Raw genomic sequence first — 21194 nt, 5'->3', positions numbered from 1 at the left:
TAGAAACCAGGCCACCTAGAACCACAGAACTTAAAATTTTCAAGTGGGTCATTGGGAATGATGGTGAGTGGGGCCACTCCTTCTTCCACCCATTTTCCCCCATATCTATGTAGTCTACCTGTTGGAGATGGAGCACCATATAATGACGGTTCGTTCAAGACATAGACTGCTTCATTAAAGGACAGAATCTCCAAATCATAGGCATCATATCTAAGATGTTGCCTTATCTGAGCCTTCAAGAGACTATGCTAGTACTCTTTTAGGCTGGCAGCTTCTGGGTAATGTGACATATGATAGAACCAGTGGATTGCATAGTGACACACCCATTGTCATTCCTCCTTTGCCGTGAAGTGAATTCGTTAATGCAAAGTAGTAATATGCAGGACCTCATGTTGGTAAATCAGACTTTCTTTGAGAACTCAAACAGTAGAGTTGTCTGATGCACTGCAGGCAAGAAAGGTAAGTCCTTACTCAGGATAAAAGTAAATCTACAGGGCAGGATGTAATCAACTTGCCACCAAATGTCTGGTTTGTCTCTTCAAGGGAAAGTACCATATTGAGGTTTTAGCGTTGGCCTCTGGTACTGAAAGATCAGAAAGATACTCAAGATACCAAGTGGTGGTAGCTAATAAGTCTTGGTAAGAGAGAGCCCATGTTGTTGGTCCAATATGTAGTTTCTATCTCTGATATCATGATTACTCCATTCATAGTGCATTGTGCAAGTGCTGGTATTCCAACAACAGAGGCTGGCTGACATCTACTGAGCAAGTCATTCTGTTGACTTGTTTAGTGCTTCTTTTTCAGTGGATGTTCTCTCATGAGCCTTACTGTGAGACATAAAGATCCTCACACTGTGTGCACGCCTTTAGGTCCATCCACATGCCTCTCCTTTTGCCTTGACCTTCCAATCTTGCTTCTCCCAACAACTTGACCAACCAGTCAAACTATTCACCACTGCCCAGAAGTCCATATATATGCTTATTTATGTCTTCACCCAAAGTGGATGATTGATCAGCTCTGCAACTTGAAGCATTTTTCCTTACTACTGTATTTCAGAGTTGCCTCAGACTGGGCCTGTAGTGCAGCTGTCATTCATTATTTGTTCACATCAACACAGGAACCAGACTCAGGCTTTTTCCTCGTCTATCAACCAGTCATAGAGAAGGCCTTATGAGGCCACAGATGTGAGCTGAAAGAGAGGCCTTATTGCAACAACAGGGACTGGGGCACTGGTTCATGTAACTTACTCATTCCCTCTGGACATACTCAGATCTAATTCCAAATACACTACTTCTATCATACCATGGATTGCTGCTGTGATGGCCCAATCTTATGACCTGGTAGGTCTGATGGAACCCGGCTCACGAGGGAAGTTCTGGTTGCATAGTCGATTAATGTCCCATGGACAGACACTCATTCATTCTCTGCCAGAACCAAATAGCAAATATGCAGCTTCTTTCTAAATGGTATATATTTCTCTGTGGTAGACAGTGTGGACTTACTTCAGAACCCTAGGGGTTTGTGCTTCACCTTTACTGTTCAGGTTCACCAGAGACTCTATATGGCATCTTCACCTACCACAAATATCTCTAGCACCATGGAATCTGCCAGGGGGTTTATCCCAAGAGACAGTGCCACTTGTACTATAGCCAGACCTTCCTCAATGCCTTTTCTTGTTTTTAGTCCCACTTAACATGTCAAAGTCATCTCATTGATGGCTCAGGCCAGTATTCCCAATTACAGTATATGTAGTCTCCAAAATCCAAAAAGACCTACCAAGCACTGTGGTACCTTTTCAGTAGTAAGAGATGCAAGGTACAATAACATGTCCTTTTCAAGGAAGAGGCATGCCTGCATGGCCCAGATAACTTGATCCTTTAAAAATTCACCAAAATGACAAGTCCCTGTGTCCTTATGAGATTTATCTACCACCCTCTGGAGTTTATGAATCCAAAATATTTGCCACTTCCTCTTTATCAGAGCCAAGTAAATTGATATTATCAATATAGTGGACTAGCATGAGATCCTACAGAACTTCCAGACTATCAAATTCTTTTGGGAATATTCTAACAAAGAGCAGGAGAGTTAAAATAGACCTGCATGAAGACCATTAATATAGACCACTGTCTATCCAGGTGAATGTGAATAACCTCTCATCCTTCTTTCGGATGAATATTCAAACAAATCCTTTAGCTATATCAAAGTCACATACCAAATACCAGAGGATATATTAATGATCCATTACAGTAAGAACACCATATCTAGTATAGAAGCACTACTAGGGGCTATTTTGTGTTAAGTTTATGTTAGTTCATCCTCATCTGCCAAGATCCATATGATTTTTGCAGGGTGAATTATATGAGATCATAATATGGATTACCATTCCTGCAGGGTTTTGTGTGGACATAGCTATTCAAATAAGTTGAGTAAATACCTAGGAGCATGATTGCTGGGTCATATGGTGAGATTTTGTTTAGTTTTGTAAGTACCTGCCAAATGTCTTCAAAAGAGGCTGTATCATTTTTCATTCTCATACTCAATGAATGAGAGTTCCTTATATGTGGAACCTAAAAAGGAAAAACTCAGAGAAATTGAGAGTAGAGTGGTGGTTACCAGCGGTTGGGAGTGGGGGAAACAAGGAGATATTGCTCAAAGGGTACAGACTCCCAGTTATAAGATTAAGAACGTAGTGACTATAGCTAATAATACTGTATCATATATATCATATAGTCGAAAGGAGATAGTGAAAATATCTTAAAATGTGATAAAGCCATAACTGAGTTATATCCTTGGAGCCTTGTGTGAGCACAGAAGAGGAGCATTTGAATTTGCAGAGGGACAGAAGTGTCATGGAGGATTCCATGGATGAAGTGGCTTTTGAACTGGATTCATTTTACCCTTCCTTTTCCTAACTGCTGGAGATACAACAGTGAGCAACACAGACACGACCGCTGCTCTCTTGGGGCTTATATTCTAGTTAGGTGTGACTCAAATAAGCATAACTAAAAATTTTTTAATTGCCTTTAATTATGAGAGAGGAGGGGATGGCGAAAACAAAGGAAACATTGCAAAGGCACAGAGATGTAAATGCACATCATGTGTCTGGGGACTCAGAGCCCATCAAGTGTGGCCCCAATATAAGCAGGGTTGGGACTCAGGTAAACTGAGTGAAACACCTAGGGCACAAAAAATTTAAGGAAGCACTCACTCTTAGGTTCATACCTTAGGTACCTCACTCTAGTCCCAGCTTTGAGCACAGGGTTTGTAACGGGGGGTTGGAAGAATTTGGATCAAGACACCAGACTGGGGTCATATTGTGAAAAGTTTTGTAAGCTTTACTAAGAAATTGGAGCTTCAGCTTTAGGTAATGGGAAATCATATCTATGCTTTAGAAAGGTCATTTTACAAACTGTGGGGAAAATAGTAGGGTCAGTATATGACAGGAATCAGATGGCCATTGAAAAGACATCTGCTTTTCTCTATATGTGACACTCACGGCTATTTTTGAGGGCTCAGGGGAAGGAAAGAGACAGTGCAGAGGAAGACATTCAAGAACTGAAATGAGTGAGCTTCAGGAGGGCAGGGACAGTTATCAATACTATTTCATTCTCAATTGTAGACCCCAGTACCTTTGACAGTGCCTGGAGCATAGGAATAGTTTAATAACTATTTGTGAATGAATACATGAGTAAGTGGAAAATATAGGAGCAAGATCCCTCAGGATCTTGGAGGGAAGAGATTTTCAGGATAGGAATTTGTCTTATAAAGGAGAGGGACACCCTTTTCTTGGGAGGAGAGCCTAACACAAAGGTGATAACTCTCTGCCAGGAGATTACACTGTGAAGACAAATGTAATGCCAGTGGTCTTCTTAGGGGATGTAGCAATAATAAGACTGTGGACTGGAAGACAGTGAAGCAAGATATGCATGGCCTTGAGTCAGTGGTAGGGTGACTTGAGTGACAAAGTCTCCAAGGGTTTTCCATGGGCCAGGGAAGCTCCCAAGCTATTGAATTGTTGTGATTTTCACAGACTCTAAAGAAGCTGTATATAAAAATCAGTATCTCCAATCCTCTCTCCCTCTCTCTCTTTCACACACACACACACACAAGAGAACCACAGTCAACTTACGATGGTCAGGAATGCTTTTCCCTGAGGATTATTTATGCCAAGTTTGAAGAAAGGCAGTTGAGTAGTGCAACTCAAAAAGTTTCTCATTCTACCCAGGGAAAAATAATCAAACAGAGCTAATGAGCTACAATGGAACTGACAATTTAAAAAGAACATTTTTATGGGAAGAAGAAACAAGATGGATCACCTGGTATTCCCAAGAGATACATTGTTATGTAAAGTCTGCAAGGGTACTCAGATATTCTGGGATGAAACAACACTGGAAAGACCAAAAGTTAGACTAAGGAGATGGTCTTTGGATGGCATAGTCATATCAAGCTGTTAAGAGGTTGTTGAGGTCATTTGGGAGACACCCTCAGCCTTTCAAGAGCATTTCAGGGCTAAGGCAAGCCCCTCTTGCCATTTATAACTGTCCTACATTGGACAGTTGGAGTCCAAAGTTGATCATTTATGAGTCATTTTATAGACTGTGTCCAAAATACACCATTCAGCAAGACGTTAACAGATATGCCATGAAAAAGAGATTCTCTGGTCTAGTAAGTGTGGAAAATACTGGGCTATATACAATTAATCTGTATGCTTTATTGCAGTATGTTTCAAAACCTTTAATATAGTAAATGTATACTATATCCAAGAAGGAGATAAAGTTTGCTGTTTCCCCAGTTATTTAAACCAGAATACCTGACTAGTGTTTTACAGACTATCATTTGGGAAACGTTGTTCTAAAGCATCATTCCTGGAAGGCTATTGTTAAAATGCAAATAGAACACTTAGGGGAAAGTAATACATTAACTATTAGCACCCACTTTCATATTTGATGACAACATGTTCCTGGAGGGATAGAGTATCAGAAATATACGTTGTTCTCAGGAAGCTCACAGTCTATTGGTGACAGAGAAGAAAGAATGAAATACACAATAAATATTATGGTAAGGAATTACATATGCTATAAGATGGTAGTGTCTTGGATGAGGGTGGTGGCGGTGAAAAGGGAAAGAAATTGACAGATTTGGGAACTATTTTAGAGGTAAGATCAATAGAACTTAGTGATGGATTGAAGAATGTAGGGTGAAGAAAAGGAGAAAGTGAAAAAATGACCCTAAGGGGTTTGATTTTGCAGCCACATGGGTGACGATGCCACTCACTGTGACAGAGAGTGGAAAGGGAGAGGCTTGTGGGAAGACAATGAGTTTAACCTGTGGGAATTCTAAAGGCAGTTATTTTCAGGATCACCCTACATGGCTGTTATTACTCTCTCTGCTCTGCTACATGGTAATATGAACCAGTTCTCATGAGAGATGTCACATTAAAGATTCTGTCTAAGTCATTTATCCTCTTACTTATTTCTATGGTAGCTTAATTGATTAACTGAAATACCAGACATGGCCTACAGCAGTTAGGGCTTCACAGACAAAACAGAGCTATTCACAGAATAACGTTGTTTCTGATCAAATATAGGAGATAACCAGATTAATGGATTAAAATTAACATTTATAAAACGTTTCACATTAAATGGGTGAAAATACAGCAAATTGTATGTAGTTTTTAAAAAATTTCTATTTACTCAATCAACCAATATTTACTGTGTGTCCAGTAACTGCCAAGTTCAATACTGAATTACACAAAGATGAATCAGTCAAAGTTCTTTCTATTGAATTGTTCAGAGTCTTGGAGTAGATGGGTGTCACAGACATGTAAAATTAAATGAAATAAAGTTTTAGAGGTTTTATGATAAAAGGCCATAATGGACTTAGTAAGGGAACAATGGTGGAAATATACCATTCTAGTTGAGGATGGGCAAAGAACTTGACACAAACTCATTCTTGCAAAATAGAAAAGATGTTTTCCAAGTGGACAAAATAGTGAGATGGAACACAAGAATGACATTCCAGAAAAAAATAACATTATCGCAAAGACTTAGATGTTTAAAATATGTCTTGCAGGTAATAAGAAGCAATTTAAGGATTTTAAGCAAAGAAGTAATAAGTCAGATTTATGATTTATAACGATAACCCTGGCAATTATATGAAGGGCAAATCAGACAGAACAAGGCTCTTCCTGAGGGCCCTGAGGGCAAGAAAGCAATTAAAAGCTTCTGAAAGAGTTCAAATAGGAGATAATGGAGCAGTATCTGTGGGGATAGAGAAGAGATAGATCAAAGAGATGTCAAAAAGGTAGAACTTACTGACTTCTGCATGTGCTATGGACATCAAGAATGGAGTCTAAACTTAATGCTCTTATTTTTTTCTACATGAACAACTCAATTGATAGTACTTCTTTCAGTAAGATGGGAAGATTGGCAGGGGGAAGTTTGGGGTGGAAGATGATGATTTTAGTTTTAACATGAATGTGAAGTATCAGAGAGATGTGAAGATACTCGTTACACATTTAGATATATGAGCCTGGATTCAGATGAAAGGTCTAGCTGGAAATATATTTAAGAGTTGACAATGTGTATGTGGTATTTGATTACGAGGAATGGAAGGACTTCTGCTTCCTGGTAGGGTGGACAAGCACCCTTGTCAAAAACACTACATTTTTAAAAATGGATAAAACACTAACACACACATACAAATGAATAAAGACAAAGAAAGTATGATGAACATAATGAAACATGACCTCTTTGTCATGCATAGAACAACTCCAACCAAAAATGGCAGGATTCATTTTCTTTTCATGGGTATAGGGAGCATTTAACAAAATTGATCATATGTTTCACAACACAGAAAACCTCAACACGCTTATAAAGACTGAAATCATTCAAAACATCTTCTTGATTTCGTGGAAGTAGCCTAGAAACCAACAATAAAACAATAAATGAAATATATTTTACATTATTAAATAATCAATGGATCAAAGATAAAATCACAAGTAAAAGTAGAAAGTATTTCAAAGTGAAATAGAATAAATACAATGAATATGTCAAAATTTGTGGTAAGCAGCTTTAACAGACATTAGTAGAATACGTGTATGTGTGTGTGTGTGTATATATATATATATATATTCTCATATTACGATCGAGGAAACACTGAAAATCAATTTTTAAGTTTACATTACAAGAAGTTAGAAAAATAATAGTAAAGTTTAACCTTAGACTATTATAAGGAAGAAAATAACAAATATCTGGTTATAAATCAATTTAATTTTAAAATATAAAATAGAGAAAAATGAAAGGGACAAAACTGTGTTCTTTGAAAAGCTGAATAAAATTGATAAAATGTCTAGTAAGATTGGTTAAGAAAAAGAGAAAACAGAAATTACTAATATCGGAAAAAAGGCATATTGCAAGAGATCCTAAAGATATTTAAAACTAATGAGGTTGTTGTGAACAAATGTATGCAATTAAATTTAAAATTTAGAGAAAAAAAAAGCAAATTGCTTGAAAATATGATTTACCGAAGCTGAAAAAATAATGCACAGGCAATCTGAATAATCCAATATCTGTAAAGAAATTTACTCTATTACTTAAAACTTTCCCATAACAAAACCCCAGGCCCAGCATTTAAGAAAGAAATAGCATTAATTTTGCAAAATTCATACACATAACTGAATAAGAAGAAAGACATCCAAAATATTTTTTAAGAAACCAACAAAACTTTGATTCCAAAATCTGATCAGGACATTGAAAGAAAGAAAAGTTACAGACAAATCTCTCTCATGAATATAGATGTTAAAAAAAAAAACCCTTACTAAACATTTAACATTTCAAATCTAGCAATAAATAAAACAATAGAATATATCACAATCAGGTGATCTTCATTCTGGGTATCCAAGGGTGGTTTATCATTCAAAAATCATTCAATGTATTTCATCACATTACCAAAGTTAAAAAGAGAAAAATCAGGACCATATTAATAGAGGCAGAAATGGTATCTGACAAAATTTAAAGCATGCTCATGGTAAACGTTTATAGAAAAATAGGAATGAAAGGCAACTTGCTCATTCTAAGAAAAAACATTCCAAAAAGACTTCAGCAAACATTACACTCAATGGCAAAAATGAAATATTTTACCATCACTATTAAAAAAAAAACACACCAAGGATGACTTCTATTATCACCTTTAATCAAGTTTGTACTGCAGGTCCAAACTAGTACAATAAAACAAGAAAAAGAAATTAAAGGCATAAGGATTAGAAAGGTTGAAATAAAATTTTCATTATTTACGCACGAGATTGGATACTTAATGAAACCAAGGAATTTATGAACACACTCTTAGAATTAAGGGAATTTAGCAAGTCAGGATACAAAAATCAATTTTATTTATTTCAGCAACAAACATTTAAATTAAAAAGGAAATTTTATCATCCTGAACAACATGGATACTCCTTCCCAGCAATCTTCCTGTGCCATTTGTTCACTTCACACAGGTGCCATCACATACAGCTGCTACCTGGGAGGGGTGCACCTTGGCCATCCTATTTCATCCAATTTTCATGCCACCCACCACAATTTTTCTTCTAAATTTACTTCTCCCACCTCAAGTTGACAGATGTGTATACCCGCCTCCTGCTTTAATTTTCTTCTTGGCATTTATTACTATCTGATTTGCTTGTTTGTTTATAATGTCCCCACCATTAAAATAAAGTCTCCATTATAATATAAATATACAAATGTAATATAAAATAAGTATATAAATATATTATATATAAGTATATTATATTGTAAAATATATAAATATATATTATCAATAAATATAAAATATAATAGAAAAAATTGAAAAGGAAATTTAATGACATTGTGATACAGTTCTGTGTCCACTTAGCTAGGTTCTAGTCTCCAATTATTCAAATATTAATCTGTATGTTGCTGTGAATGTATTTTGTAGATATGATATATAGTTGACTCGAAGCAAAAAGAGATTATCCTAAATATGGGTGCTCCTGATTGAGTTTGTTGAAAGGCCATAAGAGCAGAGAGAGAGAGAGAGAATAGCTTATGTGAAATGGGGGCAAGTCTGAAATCTACTGGGCAGATTAAACACATTTAAACTGGTTCCATTCCTCTGATGAAACCTTGACCGATACAGACTTTGCTTACAATTGTATAAGAAATCAAATGCCTAGATACAGATATGAAAATGTGAAAGACTTTTATACTGAATATTAAAATCACATTTTGAGAAAACATTTAAAGGCATAAGTAAATGGATATATTATGGATCAGAAGACAATTGTTAGGATATAAATTCTCCCCTAATTATAATAATATATAGATTCAACACAATCCCAATGAAAATCCCAATATGTTTTTGGAAAATATACTAGGCAATCCTGAAATTCATAAGGAAATGCAAAGGGCCAAAAATAATTGAGATTCTGTAGAAGATGAGGAAAGAGGAGGAAATAACTACCAGATAAGAATACTTAATATAAAAGGACAGTAATCCAGGGGCTGTAGTATTGGCAAAAGGTTAAACAAACTAATTATTGGAACAAAATCTAAAGTCCAGAATCAGACACATATGTATATGATGATCTGATTTACGACAAGAAGAAACTGCAGTACTTTGAAGAAAAGATGGTATGTTTAATAAATAGTTCTGAGTCAAGTGAATATCCATATGGAAAAAAAATCACCTTTGGAGAGACTTCCAGAATGGTAGTTTAAGGAACACAGTGGACACTATCCTCAGCAAAACAACCATTTACCTACAGAATACTATTTTTAAAAACATTCAAACATTTAGAATGTAGAATGGGGATATATGTATATGTATAGCTGATTCAATTTGTTATAAAGCAGAAACTAACACACCATTGTAAAGCAATTATACTCCAATAAAGATGTTAAAAAAAAATAAAGAAAATCACAAAAGACCATCACCCTCACTCTACAAATAAGAACAAGCTGGATAACATACAAAAGTATAGTGTTTTTCTAATCCCATCAGAGATTTGAGGCTGCAAAGGATTAGAAGAAAAATAACTATTTTTCCAGAAAATGATAAGCCATTCCTGAGAGACTCATGCTCATTTTATCCCTAGAAGAATGTCATGGATAGTGGTAAGGAGAGACCAGCCAAACTTCTTAAAGAAACATTAAATGTCCCATGTTGACTGGTGTGACATTTTAGATTCCCAAGGAATCTCATTCAATTAGTTAATTTTTACCCACCTACAAACTACTTCACAAAGCCTTCCCTAAATGCATGGGAGTAACACACTAAAATCTAAAACTGACAGAGATATCCCACATCAAGTTGTGTTGTGCATGAAAACTGTTTTTCTGTACATTCATAACAGAAAAACTGTTATGAATCACTGCAGGTCTTCTATGAATTTAAGTCAGAGGCTGATGAAAGCCAACAGTGGGTCAGGGTAGTTGAAAGACATCTCTCCGCAACAATCCAAATCTTCAACTAATACAAGATAACAGCTAAAGTAGTCCTTTGAAAATGGGGAGAGGCGGGGGGAGGGCAGGTGTAGGACATCAGTATAAAGTGGTATCTCCTGAAGCACAGAAACCCAGAGGGGAGACAGGATTGGAGACCTAAGAGAACTAATCAGAGGACCAAATAGCTGACATCCAAGCTCTGAAACAGAGAGAAATCCTCCATAGTTCTTGAAGTGAGCAGCAGGCTGTAGAGCACAAAGCAATCTTCACAGTCCCATCTGTGCTTAGATCCTAAACTCTGATATAGGGGAATCTTAAGTATACATTGCTAAGTGAAAGAAGCCAATCTTAAAAGGCTACATACATACTGTATGATTCCAACTATGTATATGACATTCTGAAAGGCAAAACTATGGAGGCAATAAAAAGATCAGTGCTTGACAGGAGTTCTGGGGGAGGAAGGAAGGGATGAATAAGCAGAGCGTTATAACAGGATTTTTAGGGCAATAAAACTATTCCTCTGTATGATACTGTAATGACGAATACACTTATAATGTCAACACTAAGAGTAAACCATGGACTTTATTTAATAATAATGTATCAATATTGGCTCATCCTTTGTAACAAGTGTACCACAGTGATGCAAGATATTAAATATAGAGGAAGTTGGGGGTATTGAGGAGTATATGGAATCTATGTACTTTTCCTCACTTTTTCTTGTAAACTTAAACTGAAAAAAAAACCACATAAAGTCTATCAATTAAGCAAAAACATAGAAAAATGCAGTGGAAGCAGTAGCGGGAAATTGAGAGCTGTAAAATGCACAATAAAAAAGATGAAAAATTTCAAATAAACAACCTTACCTTCCACCTTCAGACACTGGAAAAAGAAAGGTAAATTAAATCCAAAGTAAATAGAAGGAAAGGATAAATAAGGATTAGAGCAGAAATTAATCATAAATAGAAAAAAAAATGGAGAAAAATAAAACCACCCAAAGTTGGTTCTTTGTAAATGTCAACAAAATCAACAAACATTTAGCTAGGATGACCAAGAAAAAACACTCAAATTACCAAAGTAAAGAATGAGAGAGGCACTATTACTACCAACCTTATAGAAATAAAAAAGGATTATAAAAGAACAGTATGAACTACAAATTAGATAAGACAAAATGGACAAATGCCTAGAAAGACACAAACTATTGAAAATAACTTAAGAAGAAATAGAAAATATGTGTAGAGAAGTAGGGAGATTGAATCAGTCATCAATAACTTGTCATAAATAAAAACCCAAGACTGAATGGCTTCACTGGCAAGTGCCATAAAATTTCTTTAAAGTGAAAACAAAATCTTTTTAAAGAATTAGCACCAATCCTTCTCAAAATCTTCTAAAAAATAGAAGATAATCATTTCTTTTCAATAATACTGAGACCAATATTTCACTGATATTATTAAAATCATAAAAACACAACATGAGACTACAGCCCAATATCATTTATGATATATACACTAATACCAGATTCTAAACAAAATACCAGAAGAGTGAATCCAGAAACATATAAAGAAATGAGTATGCAACATGACTAAGTTGAATTTATCCTAGAAATGCAAGTTTAGTTCAGATTCCAAAAGTTAATCAATGTAATATAGCACATTTACAGAATAAAAGACAAAAAATCTCAGATATCTCAATAGATGAACAAAAAGCATGTGACAAAATACCACACTCATTCATGATAACAACATTCAAAAAACTACAAAGAGAAAGGAACTTCTTCAAGCTGATAAAGGGCATCTATGAAAAACTCCAGCTAATGCCATACTTAATGGTGAAAGACTATAAATTTTCACCCTAGGATCAGGAACAAGACAGGATTTTCATCCTCACCACATCTACACAACACCAAACTGGAGGTACAAGCTAGGGCAATTAGACAAGAAAATGAAATAAAATGTATCCAGATAGGAAAGTAAGAAGTAAAGTTATCTCTATATGTAGATAATATTATTTATATATAGAAGGTTTTAAGTAATCTACACAAAAATAATCTATTAAAGCTAATAAATGAGTTGAGACTTCACAAGAGAAAAGATGAATACACAAATATCACATGTATTTCTATATACTAGAACCATCTGAAAATTAAATTAAGAATTCAATTCCATTTACAATAGTGCCAAAAGGAAGAAAATACATAGGAATAAATTTTAATAAAGAAATGCAAGATTTGTACATTGTAAACTAGAAAATATTGCCAAAAGAAATTAAAGGTCTAAATAAACGGAAATATGTTCCACATTCATGACTAGGAAGACATAATGTTAATATCAATACACAGATTCAACACAATCCCTGTCAAAATTCCAACAGTCTGATTTTCAGAATTTTACCATCTCATCATAAAATTTAAATGGAAATGCAAGCCAAAACAATCTTTTTTAAAATTTAATTTAATTTATTTTTTATACAGCAGGTTCTTATTAGTTATCCATTTTATACCAAAACAATCTTGACAAAGTAGAACTAACTTGGACAACTCACAATTCCCATTTTCAAAACATACTATAAAGCTACAATACCCAAAAGAGTGTGGTTCTTGTATAAGATAGATATATTGATCAATAGGATAAAATTGAGTCCAGAAATAAACTCTACCTCCATGGTCAATTGATTTTGACAAGGATACCAAGACAAGGTAATGGGCATAGAATAGTCTCTTCAACAAATGCTGCTCAGATAACCAAATATCCACATGCAAAAGAATGAAGTTAGACCCTTACCTCACATCATACACAAACATTAACTCAAAATGGATCATATACATAAACATAAGAGTTAAAACTATAAAACTCTTAGAAGAAAATCTTCATGATTTTGGTGTTAGCAGATGGTTTCTTTAATATGAAACTAAAGCACAAATGACAAAAGGTAAAACAGACAAATCAGATTTCAACAAAATTAACAACTTTTGTACTGTGAAGTATATAATCAAACAAATGAAAAGACAGCCCACAGGATGGGAGAAAATACTTAAAATTACATTTTTGATAGGAGACTTATACCCAGTATTTACAAAGACTACTTAAATCCCAATATTTAAAACATAAAATAGTATAAATTAAACAAACTTTAAATATACATTTCTTTAAAGAAAATACACAAATGACAAGTAAACTCACGAAAAGATGCTCAATATCATAAATCATTAGGAAGTGTAAGTCAAAAGCACAGTGAGATATCATTTCACACCTACCAAGATGGTTATAATAAAAAGACCAAAAATAGCAAGCATTGGCAAAGATATAAAGAAACTGGAACCCTCATACATTGCTTATGGGATGGGAAATTGACGCAGCTACTTTGGAAATCAGTGTGACATTTCTTCAAAATATAAAGCATAGCGTTTCTATTTGACTCCAAAATTCCTCTCTTAAGTATCTACCCAAGAGAAATAAAAACACATGTCCACACAAAAACTTGTAGAAAAATGTTTACAGTTGCATTATTCATAGCAGTCAAAAATGGAAACAACACAAATGCCCATCAGCTAGCTATTGAGGGGATAAATAAAATGTGGTATGTCGATAATATAGAATATTTCTTGCCAGTAAAACATGAATCTAGTAGTTACATATAAGACAACATTAGGATGACCTTCAAGATGGCAGAGGGATAAGACGTGGAGATCAACTTCCTCCCCACAAGTACATCAGAAATACACCTACATGTGGAACAACTCCAACAGAACACCGACTGAATGCTGGCAGAAGACCTCAGACTTCCCAAAAGGCAAGAAACTCCCCACTTACCTGGGTAGGGCAAAAGGAAAAAGAAAAAACAGAGACAAAAGAATAGGGATGGGACCTGAATCTCTGGGAGGTAGCTGTGAAGGAGGAAAAGTTTCCACACACTAGGAAACCCCTTCGCTGGCAGAGACAGGGGATGGGAGGAAGCTTCGGAGCCACAAAGGACAGCACAGCAATAAGGGTGCAGAGGGCAAAGTGGAGAGATTCCCACGCAGAGGATCGGTGCTGACCAGCACTCATCAGCCTGAGAGGCTTGTCTGCTCCCCAGCCGGGATGGGTGGGGGCTGGAAGCTGAGGCTCCGGCTTCTGAGGTCAGATCCCAGGGAGAGGACTGGGGTTGGCTGCATGAACACAGCCTGAAGGGGGCTAGTGCGCCACAGCTAGCCGGGAGGGAGTCCGGGAAAAAGTCTGGACCTGCCTAAGAGGCAAGAGACCATTGTCTCAGGGTGCGCGAGGAGAGGGGATATAGAGCACCACCCAACCGAGCTCCAGAGACGGGTGCGAGCCGCGGCTATCAGCGTGGACACCAGAGACAGGCATGAAACGCTAAGGCTCTGCAGCCACCAAGAAGCCCGTGTTCAAGCACAGGTCATTATCCACACCTCCCCTCCCAAGAGCCTGTGCAGCCCGCCACAACCAAGGTCCAGTGATCCAGGAACAACTTCCCCAGGAGAACACATGGCGTGCCTCACTCTGTTGCAACATCATGTAGGCCTCTGCCGCTGCAGGCTCGCCCCGTATCCTGAACCCCTCCCTCCCCCTGGCCTGAGTGAGCCAGAGCCCCCTAATCAGCTGCTACTTTAACCCCGTCCTGTCTGGGTGGGAAGAGATGTTCTCAGGTGATCTACATGCAGAGGTGGGGAAAATCCAAAGCTGAACCCCAGGAGCTGTGAGAACAAAGAAGAGAAAGGGAAATCTCTACATGCAGCCTCAGGAGCAGCGGATTAAACCTCCACAATCAACTTGATGGGTGCTGCATCTCTGGAATACCTGAATAGACAACGAATCACCCCAAAATTGAGGCAGTGGACTTTGGGAGCAACTGCAGACTTGGGGTTTGCTGTATGCAACTGACTGTTTTCTGGTTTTATGTTTATCTTAGTTTAGCATTTGGAGTTTATTATCATTGATAGATTTGTTTATTGATTTGGTTGCTCTCTTCCTTTTTTTTATATATAGATATATATATTTTTTTCCTTTTTCTCTTTTTCTGAGTGTGTATGTGTATACTTTCTTCTGTGATTTTGTCTGTATGGCCTTATTTTTACCACTTGTCCTAGGGTTCTGTCTGTACTTTTTTTTTTTTTTTTGTATAGTTTTTACTACTTGTTATCACTGGTGAATTTGTTTTTTGGTCTGGATGCTCTCTTCTTTCTTTCTTTTTTTTATTATTTTTTAAATTTTTTATTTTTAATAATTTTAAAATAATTTTTATTTTACTAACTTTATTTCTTTTTATTTTATTTTCCTTTCTTTCGTTTTTTCTCCTTTTTCTTCTGAGCGGTGTGGCTGACAGGGTCTTGAGGCTCTGGCCAGGTGTCAGGCCTGTGCCACTGCGGGGGGAGAGCCGAGTTCAGGAAATTGGTCCACCAGAGACCTCTCAGCTCCATGTAATATCAAAAGGCGAAAGCTCTCCCAGTGATCTCCATCTCAACGTTAAGACATAGCTCCACTCAACGACCAGCAAGCTACAGTGCTGGACACCCTAGACCAAACAACTAGCAAGACAAGAACACAGACCCACCAATTAGCAGAGAGGCTGCCTAAAATCATAATAATGTCACAGACACCCCGAAACACACCACAGGATGCGGTCCTGCCCACCAGAAAGACAAGATCTAGCCTCATCCACCAGAACACAGGCACCAGTCCCCTCCACGAGGAAGCCTACACAACTCACTGAACCAACCTTAGCCACTGGGGGCAGACACCAAAAACAACGGGCACTACGAACCTGCAGCCTGTGAAAAGGAGACCCAAACACAGTAAGTTAAGCAAAATGAGAAGACAGAGAAATGCACAGCAGAAGAAGGAGCAAGGTAAAAACCCACCAGACCAAACAAATGAAGAGGAAATAGGCAGTCTCCCCGAAAAAGAATTCAGAATAATGGTAGTAAAGATAATCCAAAATCTTAGGAATAGAAAGGAGAAAATACAAGAAACGTTTAACAAGGACCTAGAAGAACTAAAGAGCAAACAAAAAATGATGAACAACACAATAAATGAAATTAAAAATTCTCTAGAAGGAATCAATAACAGAACACCTGAGGCAGAAGAACGGAAAAGTGACCTGGAAGATAAAATAGTGGAAATAACTACCACATAGCAGAATAAAGAAAGAAAATGAAAAGAATTGAGGACACTCTCAGAGACCTCTGGGACACATTAAACACAACAACATTCGAATTATAGGGATCCCGGAAGACGAAGAGAAAAAGAAAGGGATTGAGAAGATATTGGAGCAGATTATAGTTGAAAACATCCCTAATATGGGAAAGGAAATAGTCAGTCAAGCCCAGGAAGCACAGAGAGTCTCACGAAGGATAAATCCAAGGAGAAACATGCCAAGACACATATTAATCAAACTATCAAAAAGTAAACACAAAGAAAAAATCTTAAAAGCAGCAAGGGAAAAGCAACAAATAACATATAAAGGAATCCCCATAAGGTTAACAGCTGATCTTTCAGCAGAAATTCTGCAAGCAAAAAGGGAGTGGCAGGACATATTTAAAGTGATGGAAGGGAAAAACCTGCAACCAAGATTGCTCTACCCAGCAAGGATCTCATTCAGATTTGACGGATAAATTAAAACCTTTACAGACAAGCAAAAGCTAAGAGAATTCAGCACACCAAACCCGCTTTACAACAAATGGTAAAGGAACATCTCTAGGCAGGAAACACAAGAGAAGGAAAAGACCTACAATAACAAACCCAAAACAATTAAGAAAATGGTCATAGGAACATACATATCGATAATCACCTTAAATGTAAATGGATTAAATGCTCCAACCAAAAGACATAGACTGGCTGAATGGATATTAAAAAAAGACCCATATACATGCTGTCTACAAGAGACCCACTTCAGACCTAGGGACACATACAGACTGAAAGTGAGGGGATGGAAAAAGATATTCCACGCAAATGGAAATCAAAAGAAAGCTAGAGTAGCAATTCTCATATCAGACAAAATAGACTTTAAAATAAAGACTATTACAAGAGACAAAGAAGGACACTACATAATAATCAAGGTATCGATCCAAAAAGAAGATATAACAATTGTAAAGACTTATGCACCCAACACAGTAGCACCTCAATACATAAGGCAAATGCTAACAGCCATAAAAGGGGAAATCAACAGGAACACAATCATAGTAGGGGACTTTAACACCCCACTTTCACCAAAGGACAGATCAGCCAAAATGAAAATAAATAAGGAAACACAAGCTTTAAATGATACATTAAACAAGATGGACTTAATTGATATTTATAGGATATACCATCCAAAAAAAAAATACATTTTCTTCTCAAGTGCTCATGGAACATTCTCCAGTATAGATCATCTCTTGGGTCACAAATCAAGCCTCGGTAAATTTCAGAAAATTGAAATCATATCAAGTATCTTTTCCAACCACAATACTATGAGACTAGACATCAATTACAGGAAAAAATATGAAAAAAATACAAACACATGGAGGCTAAACAATACACTACATAACAACCAAGAGATCACTGAAAAAACCAAATAGGAAATTAAAAAAACCTAGAAACAAATGACAATGAAAACACGACAACCCAAAAGCTATGGGATGCAGCAAAGCAGTTCTAAGAGGGAAGTTTATAACAATACAATCCTACCTCAAGAAACAAGAAACACCTCAAATAAACAACCTAACCTTACACCTAAAGCAACTAGAGAAAGAAGAACAAAAAAACCCCAAAGTTAGCAGAGGAAATAAATCATAATGGTCAGATCAGAAATAAATGAAAAAGATATGGAGGAAACGATAGCAAAGATCAATAAAACTAAAAGCTGGTTCTTTGAGAATATAACCAAAATTGATAAATCATTAGCCAGACTCATCAAGGAAAAAAGGGAGAAGACTTAAATCAATAGAACAAGAAATGAAAAAGGAGAAGTAACAACTGACACTGGAGAAATACAAAGGATCATGAGAGGTTACTACAAGCAGCTATATGCCAATAAAATGGACAACCTGGAAGAAATGGACAAATTCTTAGAAAAGTACAACCTTCCAAGACTGAACCAGGAAGAAATAGAAAATATAAACAGACCAATCACAAGCACTGAAATTGAGACTGTGATTTAAAATCTTCCAACAAACAAAAGCCCAGGACCAGATGGCTTCACAGGCGAAGTCTATCAAACATTTAGAGAAGAGCTAATACCTATCCTTCTGAAACTCTTTCAAAGTATAGCAGAGGGAGGAACACTCCCAAACTCATTCTATGAGGCCTCCATCACCCTGATACGAAAACCAAAAATGTCACAAAGAAAGAAAACTACAGGCCAATATCACTGATGAACACAGATGCAAAACTCCTCAACAAAATACGAGCAAGCAGAATCCAACAGCACATTAAAAGGATCATACACCAAGATCAAGTGGGGTTTATCCCAGGAATGCAACGATTCTTCAATATACGCAAATCAATCAATGTGATACACCATATTAACAAAATGAAGAATAAAAACCATATGATCATCTCAATAGATGCAGAAAAGCTTTTGACAAAATTCAACATCCATTTATGATAAAACCCTCCAGACAGTAGGCATAGAGGGAACTTACCTCAACATAATAAAGGCCATATATGACAAACCCACAGCCAACATCATCCTCAATGGGGAAAAACTGAAATCATTTCCACTAAGATCAGGAACAAGACAAGGTTGTCCACTCTCACCACTATTATGCAACACAGTTTTGGAAGTTTTAGCCACAACAATCAGAGAAGAAACAGAAAGAAAATGAATCCAAGTCGGAAAAGAAGAAGTAAAGCTGTCACTGTTTGCATATGACATGATACTATACATAGAGAATCCTAAAGATGTTACCAGAAAACTACTAGAGCTAATCAATGAATTTGGTAAAGCAGCAGGATACAAAATTAATGCACAGAAATCTCTTGCATTCCTATACACTAATGATGAAAAATCTGAAAGAGAATTTAAGGAAACACTCCCATTTACCATTGCAACAAGAAGAATAAAATACCTAGGAATAAACCTACCTAAGGAGACAAAAGACCTGTATGCAGAAAACTATGAGACACTGATGAAAGAAATTAAAGATGATACAAACAGATGGAGCGATATACCATGTTCTTGGATTGGAAGAATCAACATTGTGAAAATGAGTATACTATCCAAAGCAATCTACAGATTCAATGCAATCCCTATCAAGTTACCAATGGCATTTTTCACAGAACTAGAATAAAAAATTTCATAATTTGTATGGAAACACAAAAGACCTTGAATAGCCAAAGTAATATTGAGAAAGAAAAACGGAGCTGGAGGAATCAGGCTCCCTGACTTCAGACTATACTACAGGGCTACAGTAATCAAGACAGTATGGTACTGGCACAAAAACAGAAATATAGGTCAGTGGAACAGGATAGGAAGCCCAGAGATAAACCCACGCACATACGGTCACCTTTTTTTTTGATAAATGAGGCAAGAATATACAATGGAGAAAATACAGTCTCTCAAATAAGTGGTGCTGGGAAAACTGGACAGCTACATGTAAAAGAATGAAATTAGAACACTCCCTAACACCATACACAAAGATAAACTCAAAATGGATAAAAGATCTAAATGTAAGGCCAGACACTCTAAAACTCTTAGAGGAAAACATAGGCAGAACACTCTATGACATAAATCACAGCAAGATCCTTTTTGACCCACCTCCTAGAGAAATGGAAATAAAAACAAAAATAAACAAATGGGACCTTATGAAACTTCAAAGCTTTTGCACACCAAAGAAAACCATAAACAAGACGAAGACAACCCTCAGAATGGGAGAAAATATTTGCAAATGAAGCAACTGACAAAGGATTAAACTCCAATATTTACAAGCAGCTCAGTATCAAAAAAATGAAATAACCCAATCCAAGAATGGGCAGAAGACCTAAACAGACATTTCTCCAAAGAAGATATACAGATTGCCAACAAACACACGAAAGGATGCTCAACATCACTAATCATTAGAGAAATGCAAAGCAAAACTACAATGAGATATCATCTCACACCGGTCAGAATGGCCATCATCAAAAAATCTAGAAACAATAAATGCTGGAGAAGGTGTGGAAAAAGGGAACCCTCTTGCACTGTTGGTGGGAATGTAAATTGAGACAGCCCCTATGGAGGTTCCTTAAAAAACTAAAAATAGAACTACCATATGACCCAGCAATCCCACTACTGGGCATATACCCTGAGAAAATCATAATTCAAAAAGAGTCATGTACCACAATGTTCATTGCAGCTCTATTTACAATAGCCAGGACATGGAAGCAAACTAAGTGTCCATTAACAGATGAATGTATAAAGAAGATGTTGCACATATATACAATGGCATATTACTCAGCCATAAAAAGAAAAGAAATTGTGTTATTTGTAGTGAGGTGGATGGACCTAGAGACTGTCATACAGAGTGAAGTAAGTCAGAAAGAGGAAAATAAATACCATATGCTAACACATATATATGGAATCTATTTTTAAAAATGGTTCTGAAGGACCTAGGGGCAGCACAGGAATAAAGACGCAGATGTAGAGAATGGACTTGAGGACACGGGGATGGGGAAGGGTAAGCTGGGACGAAGTGAGAGAGTGGCATGGACTTATATATGCTACCAAATGTAAAATAAACAGCTAGTGGGAAGCAGCCGCTTAGCACAGGGAGACCAGTTC

Source organism: Balaenoptera ricei, chromosome X (genome assembly GCF_028023285.1).
Source record: "Balaenoptera ricei isolate mBalRic1 chromosome X, mBalRic1.hap2, whole genome shotgun sequence".
NCBI classification, from domain to species: Eukaryota; Metazoa; Chordata; class Mammalia; order Artiodactyla; family Balaenopteridae; genus Balaenoptera; species Balaenoptera ricei.
The sequence above is the reverse complement of the archived record's forward strand: the minus strand, read 5'-3'. Positions refer to the sequence as shown.